Here is a 15,854-nt window from a genome sequence, read left to right as displayed (position 1 = left end):
TAAGAGATAGATGTTAATGTGTCATATGTGAGTTAAAGTTCCGCATTAAATGAAAGAGTAGGCGATGAGAAAAATAAAAGTGAGATGACTCAAATACCTAATGCCTTAAGATTTTGGGTGAAGATGTGGTGTTAAACTCACTTTTGTGGTTGATCTTCTTTTATGATTATCCAATCCAGTTTAGGCTCCTCAGAAGTCACAACATTATGATGATTTTTTTTTTTATATCATTTGTTTAATTCTTTTAGCTTAAATTTCAGTTTTTGGATGTCATTCGCTTTGATGCTATTTTTTTTATCCAATCTTCAATAATTCAAATTCCTTCACATTTGATCCTTGGTTGGATCTGACAATGGTAAAATATAGATTTGTTATGCCGAGTTAATAAATTATATGCTTGTTTGTCAAAACAAAAAAAATATATGCTTATTAATTTTTTTTAAGTGAAGATATAGTATCAATCTCGTTTGTGTGGTTGCTCTTAGTCTATTATGATGACCCAACCCAGTTTAGGTACCCCCCAAACGCGTTGTGATGAGTTGACGAAATACATGGTTATCAAACATTTTAAAATGTGTGACATTTTTTATTTGAGTATAACTTTTTGATAAAATAAATACCTAAAAATCTCTAAATCCTTCAACAAATTCATAAAATTACCAACAGCTCACTCTATTTCTTACACTTTCACGGACAAACCACACACTCCTTATTTGTTCCATTATCATTTACTCCCTCCGTCCCATATTATGTAACCTAGTTGACTTTGTCATACATGCCAATGCACAATTTTGAACTTAAATATCTTTAATAATTTATTAGAAAAAATTATGAAAATTTGATATTTTGAAAATATTTATCGAGACGAATCCAACATCTTATATGCTATATTTTGTTTTTATTTATTAGTAGAAAAATAAGATCAAAATATATTATGTGAACACTAATTTTTTTTTTAAGTAGGTCATTTAAAATAGGACGGAGGGAGTATATAAAGTTCATATTTCTTTTTCATCTTTTTCATTTTTCTAATTTCCTTTCTCTCTTTTCATGAAAGAAATTAACAAAAACCTCATTGTATGATATTGCCACCAGCCCAACTCTTTTAACATGTTGTGCCCCAATATGATTTTATTTGACTATGTTTCTATATGATAGACGGAAAGAGTCTCACATTTAAGGGAGACATATTATTGTGTCAAATATGAGTTAAAGTTCCATATTAGATGTAAAAGTAGATGTTGAGCAACATATAAGTGAGACGATAAATATACCTATGGCCTTAAAATTTTGGTTGGATATGTAGTGTCAATATCACTTATGTGGTTGCTCTTAGCCTAATATAAAGATTTAACCCATTGTGGGCTTTCTCGGAAGTCAAACATTATTATGAATTTTTTTCTTAGTTTTTGATGTCGTTTATTTTATTTTATATTAAATTGAAGTTTTTCTATGTTGTTCATGTTCATACCATTTTTTTTGTCAACCTGCATTATTTTAAATTCCTTCACTTTTGATCTTCGGTGAGATTTAACCATAGAAAAATGTTGATGTGTTATGTTGAGTTAAAAAATTGCATGCTTATTCGACACTTTTAAATGATGTGGTGTTTTTTTACTTGAGTCTAATTTTTTGGTAAATTAATTATCCAAAAATTTACAACTCCTTCAAAGAACGCATAAAATTACCAGCATCTTTTGAAAAATATGTTTGATTGGGCAATCCCAACAACAACAATTAATAAAAAATCAAGATGAATATGTCATCTATCATGACTATGTCATCTATCATGATTAGTTTGAGAAAAAATATATTTTATAGTTCTTTGTAATTTTCCAACTTTAAAGTTTTAGTCTAGTAGTAAAAAAAGATAGACTATGGATTTAGAGATTACGGGTTTTGAGCCCTCTTAGTATCTTTAGAGATAGGTAAATATAGATGTATTTGGGAGTGCTCTTTTATTGTTAAATTCTTCCCTACCTTGTATACATGGCCGATCTTAATATTTTTGGTGCCCTGTGCGAATAAATAAAGTTGTGTCCTTTTAATTATTCAAATATCTTTCTTCTTACAAAAATAAAAATTTGTTTATAAATAAGATTCTCTAAAAATTATTTTCAATAAAATTAATCAAAGCTATTTAAAGAGAAAAATATGTATGCACTACTAACTACTAAGTAAACTAATAATTTTGATGCCCCTAAAAAAATGGTGTCTTGGGCGGCCCGCTCCTCCCGCCCATGCTCAGGGCAACCCCTGGTTGTATAAAATCAGCATTCCCTCGCCAAAACTTTATTTTTCCAAACAAAAAAATCATTGAAATTTTTGTTTTCCTTAAAGATAACGGATACCAGTGTGGAACTTTCAATTTTAAAAATAGATTTTACCATCCTCAAATGTGTAAACAAAATAGGATTTCTATTAAACTTTTTTTTAACAATTATACTAATAATAATAATAATAATAATAATAATAATAATAATAATAATAATAATAATAATAATAATAACAGTAATAGTAATAATAATAAGTATATAAAATCGTGAAAAGGAGAGTTTAGTTGAGCTTTTAAACTTCACAAACACCATTCCCGTTTTCTCCTCAATCGAGGTATCTATTGCATACTATTGCGGATGGTCTAATACTAATAAAATGGTTTGCAATTTAAATTTTATGCAGTCACCTTTCACGTATCTTTGTGATTGAAAAATTATGCTTTGACAGGATTGATTACATAGATGGAATTCCATATAGGAGCCATTGAAATTTGAAACGATTTGAAAGATAATTTGTCTAAATTAAAAGTATACTACACACACACACCAAACAACTACATTATTGAGTCTTTTTCAACAAAAAAAAACGTACATTGTTGAGTCTGAAAATAATTCAGCATCTCGTTAGGATCTCGTTAGGATTTGAAATGCCACATGACTCAAATAACGCTTACAAAGGTGCTTATTGATCACCCATCAAAGAGGTCATCACACACAACGGGAAATTGAATCCACGATCTTGCAGTTGAGTCAATTCATTACTAATTGAGTCAATCTTCATTGACAATGTTATTATTAGTATTAATAGCAAAAGGAGTGAATCAAAGACATGTTACCATACTTTAAAAAAAATAACAGGATAGACCTATTAATATTATTTATTTTTGACAAAAACCTATTAATATTATTAATATCATTCAATTCTCCTTCAAAATGTTGCTTTTTTTTTTTTGTGAAGGAACCTTCAAAATGTTGCTCTTATTTCTATTTCTACAATTATATGATTTTTTCATGTGATCTTGAATAATTTTTTTCTTTGGCTTCAATATCACTTTGATCCCTTAACCTATTTTAAAGGTTCAATTGGTCCCTTAACTTTAAAACTGGTCAACTCGACCTTTTAACCTATTTTAAAAATTCATTTCGTCCCTTAATTTTAATACCGGTAAATTTGGTTCCTTAGTGCAACTTAATCCCCTAACTTTGATTCTCGCGATTGCTAATTTCAGTTGCCAAGTTTATATTCTTAAAAAAATCATATCCACTATTGATATTAAAATTAAACATTAAGATTTAGAGTAACTATAAAATGTGATTCTTACTATATATTCATCCTAATAAAAATATCCATATGCATCTATCAACACAATGCATAGTCAAAATGATCGATTGTCATTTTTCACATCACATATAGAACAAAGCCTAACAATAGTACTACCTAGCTCCAGGTTTCTCCAACATTTTCCTAATTAGTATCATAAATCAAATCAGTTTTTTTAATAGTAGTTATGTAAATTAATAAGAGGATCATCTAAAAAATGACAAATCATAATGACAACATAATTTCAAATTAATTACTATAGTAATTTGTTAATCGATTCTCCTTTGAAAAATGAGTGAAAGTTTAAAGATCTTAAACATGAATCATAGAAAAAATCAATATGCACCCAAAAATAAAAATCAATAGTCATTATTGTGATTCTAGAAAGACTCTTAATCGTTTATAGTTATAGATAAATTGGAATATTGATAGAAAAATGATTTTTTTTAATATATTGAAAACTGGTGTTTGAATTTGAATATTCATTTTATTTGTTTTTTTTCCATCACTTTCTATTTTGCAGCATGATAATTGACACGATTATCATAATATTTCACCATCCAATGATCATGTTGTTGAATTTGAATATTGCATAATAATATTTTGAAAGTTTATTTTGGTTCAGACTTATAATCAAGGTATTTGGAGTTGCAACGGTCTTTGTTAGGGTTTCCCTGTTTTATATGTTTGTGTAGTTGTTTGTTATGGATTTTTGGCTTTCTATACCTTCGTGGATTTTCTTTTGGCACTGATAGTTTTATAGGCATTGGATTAGATATTCAGTTTTTCCTTTTATTGACTATTGTAAGCTATTTCTATTGTGCTATATCCTTATATTATTTTCCTCTACCGAGGTCTCGTGATTAACCTGTTACACAATAACACACCTCATGAAAATGATTCAGAAAAGAAGCTAATAAACCTATATACCACGAAGAGACATTGTAGTTAGCCTTAGAGATATTCAAATATAACTTTCTGTACATAAATACCAGTGCAGAAGCTATTGGAATACAACTATAAGACATTAACATCAAAACCTTGTTACGATCAAAACCTTCAATAATTTGAGAAAAAGAAATATTTGAATGTGTTTACCTTGTTTCGATCAGGAAGAAGGCAATTATCAACTAAAGATTTTTGCTCTTAATTTTTTTGGATTGAAAAACATTCTCCCTAAAAACGTGAAAAAGGAAACAGTGTCAAAATTTGGAAGATAAAAGTGGCAAAAGAAGGAGGATAAAACATATATGCCTTTGTCAGGTTTAACTTTGAAACAAATAAAAAAAGCAGCTTAAGTTAATAGCATTTATACACCATAAAAACATTCATTTATTTTTTTTACTCCGCAATTAATACATTTCAATTAATGTGTAAAATGAGAAGGAACATTTTTTTATGAAAGGAATATGCTCTTAAAAAATCATTAAATGAGTCATTGCATTCTTAAGTGACACGTGTACTATTGTTTTTAAGCAAGGGAAATGTTTATAATAGAGATAGAGATAGAGATTTTACTTAGACTCAGGTCAAACTCCATACTATCATAGACCTTCCATAGAAATTGGAGGGTCAGCACAAAAAATCATTATCATTCAAAATTATTATTTGAGAGTTTAGATTATCGGAAATTAAGAAAGTAACTTTTTTTACATATATTACTTCAAAAAACCTTTTTTACATATATATAATTTGTTTTTTTTTAATCATGATGGCCTACTATATTTATCTCTTTTTTTAGGGATATTATATTTATCTTTTTAGGTGTTAATATTTATCTGTATATTTAATTTTAGCAACATTGTTGTGGTAAAGGGATGAAGATAATAGGAAAAAAAAAAGTCATATATATGATACAACACTCATCAAAGAAATTAAATCAATAAAAAAGAATAGTGTCCACTCTAATTTCCCAATTACACAAAGCAAGTTAACAACAACTATCTATAATATTCAATATGATTTTAATCAATATTATAATCATAACATAGTCGGTGAGCAAAAGAAACACTGCTATTTGAAATGTAAAATATGATCTACAATACAAATCGTAGCTCTAAAATTAAGTACATGAATAGTTTTTTTTTTTAAAAAAAAACAGTAGTCATCGTGTGCATCATATTTCATCAAATCCGTTCTTCGAGATCCACATTTTGAACACTTAAAGAGAAGGTGAAATAGGTTTCCATATGCTGAATTTCCATATGTTCAGCTGAAAGAAAGAAAATCAGAGTGAAATAAGTTTAATTGTTGTACCCGTGGAAAATATAAAAAATAGAATCAGTTTTTGGAGACAGATATATGAAAATAAGAAAAAATCAATACATTGAAAGATGAATTTCGAAAACAATTTTAAAATTTTTGTATGAAATTAGAGATGATCTGAAAAATGGTGTGGGAAACATGAGCTTCAAAAGCAATATTTATAGCCAAAAAACACCAAATAATTACCACAACAATTATTCCACTGATTAATGGATGCAATAATTGGGAATAAATTATACATTAATTTTTGAAACAAACTCATACACATACTCATGATATATTAGTCTTTTAATTTGAAATAATCAAAGTCACAATTTTTTTTATTAATAACAATATATTGATTGCGAAAAACGAAAAGCATATAATAAATTTTTTCTTATTTACGTATCTTTTTTTTAACCCTGTGTCGATCTGGATTTAAACTTATAATTTAAATGTGTTAAAAATCAAATGAATAATTATTTAATTAAATATGTACAATTATTTTTATAAAGCACATATTTTTTTTCCACATAAAGTGTACACAATAAAAACAAATTCCTTCAAAAAAAATAATAAAAACAAATTATTTTTTATAAAAATATATAAATATAAATACTTGTAAAAACAAAGCAGAGTCTTGAAATAACTTATGTTCCATGATTTAAGTTTTTTTTTTTTTGAGAGAGTGATTTATGCTTTTTTGTTAAGACTTTTTTTACTATAGCCATATTTACGGTTGTTTTTTTAACTAAAATTTAAATCAATTTTTATGCAATTAATTATCATCAAAGTCTTAATCAATTATTATTAATGCCCAGAAAATTTAAATGTGTATAAAATATAAATTTCTAATATCAAAATAAAAAACATTATTTTTTCATACTGAACACTTTTTTTAAAAAAAAAATTCTTGGAAAATATAATAGAGTGGGGATATTTTTTTAAAAAATAAAAATAGAAGTTTAAATACTCCTTCTCCAAAATTTTCGGTTAATCAGAGTAATTTCATATGTAAATTTTCGGTTGTCATTCTGGTACATTAAATACTCCTCTGAATTTTAGCAAATAACATTTTGATGTGTATATGAAATTAAATGCACCTTTCAATATAAGGTTGTCACGTGTACTATCAAAATAAAATAGGGAAAATGTTTATAATAGAGATACCTTGATATCAATTATAAAATATACAATAATAAAATTGTCTCACAATAATATTAGTACATTTTCATCATGAAAATAACAATAAAAGTTAGTTCAATTCATTACCGCATAAAAAAAAATTCATGGATTGGCAAAAAAAAAATCTAATAGGGTATCAATATGAAAATAAGAATAAAAGTTAGTTCATTTTATTAATTTTATTACCGCATAAAAAAAATTCATGGATTGGCAAAAAAGAATTTAATAGGGTATCAATCGGTCAATGTTACAATAATATTTTGTATTAGAAAAAAAAATTATTATTAATACTAATATTGCATTAAATTATAATATAAATTATATATATGTGGTTATAAATATAAATATGGAAAGTTATTGAAATTCAAATGCTTGAGAATGCTATATAGAAGGTTATTGAAATCCAAATGCTTGAGGATGCTTGGTTTTTCAAAAGTGTTTCTCAAGAGCGCCACATGTCACTACAATATTGAAACTTGAAAAATAGGTCTCAAATTTATATAACTAGTATAGTGACCCGTGCCAAGCACGGGAAATAAATTTTTTTTTGATCAAATGTATAGATTTTATATTATGTTATCTTAAAGTTATAAGTGTGGTTATAATTTAAATTTGTCATGCAAAAAATATCATCTTAATTTTGTATATATTTTGAAATATCTAAACGACGCACATAATGATTAAAGTATTTGTATTTATAATTATAAAATATATTTGTAGTATAACGGTTGCTCATTGTTAAATTTAACGTATGTAATATTTTTGCAAAAAATACGCCGACGTACTGTATATTATATGTGACATAACGTATTATATTAATCATAAAAACTAAAATATTTGTATTTTTTTTATAAAATAGTCAGCGTCAGATGTAGACACCCAGTACGTGAATGCAAGCGTTAGAATTTTTATGGGTGTGTATAAATATAGTTCGTGCTACACAAACGCTGATTGTTATTTGCTTTTATTTTTTACAATATCAATGGTCTAATGTAAATATTGTATTTTAGGGTAACAACTATGTAAAAAAAAAAAAAGTCTCATGGTTGTTACACCTGAAAAGTGCATCAATTAAAAGTCAATTGCAGGAGGATCTGCTTATATAGAAATTGCATGTCTTGTAATGACCAGCACGGCTTACAACGAAATCAAAAGAAAATACGACTTACAAACATTACACAACTTTAGTTTTCTCAGTTATAGCAACAACAATTCTAAAACATAACCAATGATCATACTTTTTGAAAAACTTCATGATACACAGCATTTGTGGCCTCCTTGCAAACATTATTATCTTCATCCAATATGAGCAGCTTCAAACCTTTTCTAGAAGTAGATCGAGAGACACCGACATAGAGTTATCCATGCGTGAACACGGGCCTAGGAAGATAAACTCCCACTCGAGATAAAGATTGACCTTGACTTTTATTAATCGTCATTGCAAAACAAAGCGTCAATGGAATTTGCTTGCGCCTGAATTTGAAGGGTAGTCCTGGATCACTCGGAATAAGATTCATCCTGGGAATGAATATCCTGGTACCTGCCCTTTTCCTGTCATGACTGAAGCAACTATCGTGCTCTTCCCAAAATGAGTAACTGTCAGCCTCGTACCATTACACAGTCCATTGGCCTGATCGATGTTTCTCTTAAGCATAACTGGGCATTCTACCCGTTTTAACCGATGATTTGGAATTCCAAAGCTCTTAATACTCTTAAGAAATTCCGGTGTGAACCACTCGCTCTTGACATCATAATTTTTGTCCGATTGACAAACAGAATCAGAGCTTAAATACTCTTTCTTTTCACCTGGAATCAGTGACATCATAAATTCGTTAACATGCTCAACTGAATCAAGCGTTGGTGGGAATCTTCGGGAATTTCCACCTTCATTTCACCATTCTCATCCGAATAATCGTTGTCGTCTCCAATTGAGAGTATCCACTTGCCAAAATTAGCAATTTCTTTCTGCTCTGTAGGTACCGAAGATGCACCCAATCTCATATTAACATTGAGCCTCAACACATTACAATAAGCCCATATCTTTGATGAATTGATTGTTGCATCAACAATATCCTATCTCGATCCTTTTCAGACAACATGCAATATCTTCCTGAAATCACCACCTAAAACTACCATCGTTCCACCAAAAGGTCTAAACTCGTTGAGGGGATCATTCTTCGACATGATATCACGCATCGATCGATCGACTGCCTCAAAACACCATTGGTGCATCATTGGAGCCTCGTCCCAAATTATCATCTTTGCAGCACGCACCAGATTTGTTATATGACTATTATTATCCATGGTCGGCGATGATGCCTCATTAATCTCAACAGGGACTTTGAGCGTTGAGTGTGCGGTTCTTCTAGATGGTAATAGAAGAGCCGCTATACCGCTGGATGCAGCATTTAAAACAATTAACCCCTTCAATCTAACAGCATCTGACAATGTTTTCTGTATAAAAGTTTTTCTAGTACCACTGTAACCATATAAGAAAAAGAAACCACCATTGTCAGAACCAACGGATTCCATGATCTTGTCATGCACACATCATTGTTCATCAGTCAGCATCAGTAACATATCAGCGTGTGTCTTTGCCATTTCATCCTTGTTGTAATTTAGCTCATCAACGATAAGCTTGTTTGTGAAGGTTGGCATGTCTGCTGCGTTTGGCCTGGGCATAGATTTGAAATCAGTAAGCGACCGTTCATTTTCATGAAGCAACATTTCAATTTGAATCAAACACAGGTTCTTCAAGTCATTCACCAATACGCAGAGCTTCATATTAAATATAAAGTCACGAAATTAATATTAACACATTTGCATGCATATGTGTGCACGTTGAAGAGAAAGAAAAAAAAATAGCTTTATATGAGAAGCCTTTATATTTAAACGTATCATTATGTGTTGAGACATGCCTATTTTCACTTATGTCTTTGACATAAAAACTAAAATGATAGGGAAAATTGTAGCCTCTTGTGGGTAGACAGCGTAAATTCTTTGAATTATATGCAATGCAATGAAAATAATGATATTAAAGTTACAACTCAAACTCTTAATAGATAAAAGCTTCTTTCACCTTAACTCAAACTAAAAAAAAAATAAGCTTATTTGTAAAGGATTGATTTAAGTCATTATTTACTAAATGTACTAAAAAATAGATATAGGAACTGATACAAAATGATGTCATGAATGGAAACTAATCTAGATAATGTGAAAAGTTAACCAGTTAAAGAACATATAATGTGAACAAATTAATCATGATATACATTGTTGAAATCTATATACCTACTTTGTTAGGTAGCATGGAATTTATCAGTGTTTTACTTAAGCTTATATTTTCTTACATGCATACACTCATATTTAAATTCTCTCTTTCTATTCTATATATTGTTGTATAAACTTATTCTCATCAAATAAAAAATATTCAATAGTGTATTTGTTAATTTTTTCTGAAAGACTACTGTGTTTGTTTATTATTACTACTTAAATAGATAAATATATTTATGGAGACAGGCACATAATACTTTGAGCATGAGTATGTTAACCATTTTTTTAAACCTTGCCTTTTTAGCCGTGCATTGCACGGGAAAATAATATACTTTCTTGATCAAATGTCTTGATTATATATCATGTATCTTAAGGTTGTAAGTATGATTATAAACCAAATTCGACATTAAAAAAAAATCATCTTAATGTGATATATATTTTGAAATATCTAAATATTGTATATAAGGATCAAAGAATTTGGATTTAAAATTATAAAGTATATTCGTGTATAAAATGTATTCATTGTTGAACTTAGCATGTTTAATATATTTTCAAAATTACGTTGACCTACTGCGTATTACTATTTGCAACAAAAATGTATTATATTAATTATAAAAACTAAAATATTTGTATTTTTTATAAATAGTCAGTGTTTGACGTAGATACCCAGCAAACGACAAGAAATGTTAGATTTTTAATGGGTGTGTATGAATATAGCTTGTGCTACACAAATGTTGTTTGGTTTTGTTTCCATTTTTTTTACAAAACCAGTGGTCTAATGTCTATTACTTTGATAATTAAAGAACACACTATCGTTACATACCAGACAGTGCAAAGGAGGTCAAAACAAAGCAAAAAAAATCGCATGGTTGTTATACCTGAAAAGTGCATCAATTAAAAGTTAATTGCAGGAGGTACTGCTTATATAGAAGTTGCATGCCCTGTAATGAAAATTACGCACGCAATGAAAAAAAAAGTCAGACTATACCTTGAAAATGAGCCTATGAGGGGTAATAGGCCAGACTCATGCCTATAATTTTTGAAGTAGGAAAAGCTTATGCCTTACAATGCTCGGCCCGGCCTAGCCCATTTCAACCTCTAGTATGGGTCATAAGTTTAATTCCCTTGTAATTTTCCCATTTTTGTATATCACTCTCGTTCTTATAGACCAGATCCACTCATTCGACATTTCCTTTGACCTCGTGATTTTGTTAAAAAATTTGGTGAGCTACCCCATCCCTCTTTCTCCTAGTATTTTATACACTTCAATTGGTATGTTGTCATGTCAGACTTCCTTGTCATTACTCATCCTTTTCAAAGTTTTTTTCCCCTCATGTTCTTGGATCTGACAAAAATAGTTATAGTTTTAAATCCTCCTCTCCAGTGTTTAACCAGTTAGAGTCCGGTAAGATCTCATTCCTTTCATTAAATAAGTTGCGGAAATGATTCTTCCATATATTCTTTATATCTCTTTCCTTCATCTCTAATACACTTCACTTAATCCAAATCTCGTATCTTTATTTCTCATCCCTTAGCAAGACTATATATAGATTGTTCTCACTCCTTGGTGCCTAAGTAATAGTATTGGTGTAACCCATCCAAATCTTGTGCAATTGCTTCATTCATTCCATTTTTTGTCCCTTTCTTAGCTCTATTATAATTTTCCCAAAATTTGGCCCTTTTACACATAGATGTACTCTTTAAAACATTTCATTTTGATTCTCTTTTTACTTTGAACACTTTTCTCAACCACCAATATTATTTGCTCCTAGGTCCAAAACATTTTGATTCTCCTAGTGTCTATTCTTCTACTTTTCTAATCTCATATTCCATCTTACCCCACATATCACTTGTGTTTCCATGTAGCTTCGTGAAACTTCCCATTAGAATATTGTGTTGGAAAATACTTTCATTTTCACCCTATAAATGTAATCACTTAGCTTATCATGGGAGTCTAATTGCGTCTTCTTATATTCTCTCTCCTTTTAACCTTTACATATGTAACCAATAATCTATGTTAGATAGTCAAACTCACTCCAGGTAAGACTTTATATTCCAAACAAATCTTTTTATTATAGTTCATAGTAAGAAATAAATTTATCTGAGAACATGACATCTCAATGTTTGATCAAAAGTCAACATACAATTTGTGATGAATTTACCGTTTGCATTTAACTCCCCAATGTCATACCAACCCATGCACACCTTAAAAACTTCTTGAAACACTATCGGCCATACATGTCCATTTAGATCCCCTCCTAGGTAAAATTTTCTCCTACTGGAATATCCTAAATGAAGTATTCTAAATACTTCGAAAAACTAACTTTAAGATATTCTTCCAACACTACAAAAGATGTGTGATGACTAATAACATTAAAGATGTATTGTTTCCTTACAAATTTTAGGGTTACGATAAGGTCTCGTATCTATTTTACATTCATAATATCATTCTTCCACTCATTATCCACGATAATTCCTATCTCATTTCTCGATCTAACTTTATAATTTGTCAGTGTACCAATGCTAACATCTAATTCTTTCGCTTTTTCACTCACCCCACTTGGTTTTTTGTAGGCACACAAAATTAATCTTTGCATAGTCATAATGTCAACTATTTCCATATTTTTTCAAGTAAGAGTAACTATATTCTATATTCGAAAATGGATTCTACTCTCAGATACAACTTCTACCTGTTCATAAAGAAAAGGAAACCCTTACTTATTTTTCACTGCATCTAGACGACAATGTAGAGAACTTTGCTCATTTGACAATGTACTTGAGCTAACAAAATGTGTTGCTTCTAGACATCGAGTGTTGCTTATAGGCATTAGTGGGGTTGACTGTTTTAGACCCAGTCTAATGGTGGATCCTTTTATTATTAGTTTCAAGTAAGAGTGACTATATTCTATATTCGAAAATGGATTCTACTCTCAGATATAACTTCTATCTGTTCATAAAGAAAAGGAAACCCTTACTTATTTTTCACTGCATCTAGACGACAATGTAGAGAACTTTGCTCATTTGACAATGTACTTGAGCTAACAAAATGTGTTGCTTCTAGACATCGAGTGTTGCTTATAGGCATTAGTGGGGTTGTCTATTTTAGACCCAATCTAATGGTGTATCCTTTTATTATTAGTTAAGTTTGATATATTATTATTTTTTATTCTTCAATTTTTATTATTATAAAAAAAAATTTACTAAAATTTTAAAGGTTAATGTTCAAATTATTTTTTTGGTTCATATTAGAGACACCTCGAAATGAATGTGATACGAAGAATTCACATCTTCTCCAAAAAGACTCATAACTTGAGATGGATGGGGTACTTAATAAGACTAATCACAAGGGGATTTAGAATCTTCTTAGTTTATGACATTTAAAATGTTTTACTCTATCATAATCATAAGAGATATTCGACTATTTTGAGAAATTGTGAATTAATTGATATTAACACAAACTTTATCATACTTATCTGTCACATTTACTACTACATGTGTTTTATATATTTTTTTTATGCATTTCAGTATAAAACGAATATTCTATAATAGATTTCGTAACTAAAAAAAATGTATAAAATTAATATAACCAGTTATCAACAAAATTGAAATTTTAGACTTGAGGTATTTTATATTTTTTATAAATAGCATGTGGACAAATAAATGATTATATATTTTAGACTTGAGGTATTTTATTTCAAATTCATGCTTTTTGAAATATAAACTCCAAATGAAGAGATTTTTGTTGTAACTAAACGGTTCAACGGTTTAAAATTATATGTTTAAAGAGGTAATGGCCGAAGTCGAGTTTTTACGTTAAAGATATTCCGGTCTTATTTTCATTTAGAGGAATTCATTCAATTTGATATCTACTTAATTAGCAATTAGAGAGACAAATTAATACAAACAAATAATAAACAATATTATAAATAAATACTACACATTATGATTTTTTTTTTGAAAGGCTGCACATTATGATATATAATTATATAGTTATATAGGGCATGTAAACGAAAAATTATAGGATTCGTACATGTAAAATTATAGCTAATTGCTTATATCTCATTGAAATGAGGATACGTACACTGAATTATAGATTCAAAAAAAAAATCAGTGATGTAGATGAAAAATTATATACCGTAACTATATATGGCATGAAACATTAATTACCTAATGTGGTATTATACTAAATAAGGGAACTCGTTAATTCCGTAAAAAAAAGATCTCATTAAAAGATCAAGATTTTGTATCTTATTAAGAATTCGTACATTGATTTTATTTGTCTTTACGAACGCGTCTCAGAATACAAAAAAAGAGAGGAGACATCGGACAAAGAAATTAGACTAATGCTATAATTTTAAACGGAAAAAATAACTAAATAAATCAACCACATGATTTGACCATTGATACTCCAAGTTTCTTGATGTGAATGAGAGATATCAGGATTGGGTATCATTTATATTGATCAAAAAATATATATAAAAACAAACAAACAGACGAACAAAAAAACGATCTAATATAAAAGCAGATATAAAAATATAAAAATAAAAAACAATCGGAGTCAAACAACCTTATTGCTCATTAGAACCATCTCCAAGGAGTAAGGAAGTTTGTCCTTGTTCATATCTCTCGCAAACCAAAACCGGACAACTTGTACCCTAATATTCCAACTTTCTTTCAAATGGGATATATCAGAAACAAAGTCGATCTTTGGAGACATTTGATTATAGAGAGAGATACGAAGATGACACAAAGAAAAAGAAACGAAATAGAAAGAAAGACAACTGCATAATTGGAGTTGTGATGTGAATAAGTTGTTGGCCAACATGTCTAATTTATAGTTGATTTTTTAGGACAATTTCGTAAAATAACAATATTTAATTTGAACTGATATCTTTTTTTTTTTGAAGAAATTTGAGCGCATATCTTAGCTATTAAACAAAATACATTAATTTTTATTTGTTTTGTTAAAGCTTACCAATCATAAGTCTGTCGTTAACCTATTAGTACTATGCAATACATGTTTCCTTTCATCAATTACGTGCAACATGTATGGCAATTTAAACTCCTAAATTAAACCAACAATTAAAGCCTTGCAATACTCGTTCGTCCAAAAACTTTTTTTTATGTGCATATATTGTAAAGAAAAAAAAATAGATTATCATTCTTAACAATAAACAATGAGTATTGACATTGTAACCGATTTTATTTTTGGGCATGATTATATTATTAAAAAATACATTTTTGTCCATTATTTGTTGTAATAAAACTATTATTATTATTATTATTATTATTATTATTATTATTATTATTATTATTATTATTATTATTATTATTACTACTACTACTACTACTACCATGACGAAACTAAACAGAGGAAAATTATAATACAAATAATTATTCCCTTGTCATACTTTTATAGAAAAATTATAATACAAATCCTTAGATAGGGTATCAAATTGATATACATGGTAACAAAAATTAATTACAAAAAATAATATGGAAAGTTATAATAATTCAAAGGCTTGAGAATAAAAGAATAGAAGGGTGCCACATGTCGA

Source organism: Medicago sativa, chromosome 8, assembly GCF_051527215.1.
Source record: "Medicago sativa cultivar Bolivia chromosome 8, Bolivia_mono, whole genome shotgun sequence".
Classification (NCBI taxonomy): domain Eukaryota; kingdom Viridiplantae; phylum Streptophyta; class Magnoliopsida; order Fabales; family Fabaceae; genus Medicago; species Medicago sativa.
The sequence above is the reverse complement of the archived record's forward strand: the minus strand, read 5'-3'. Positions refer to the sequence as shown.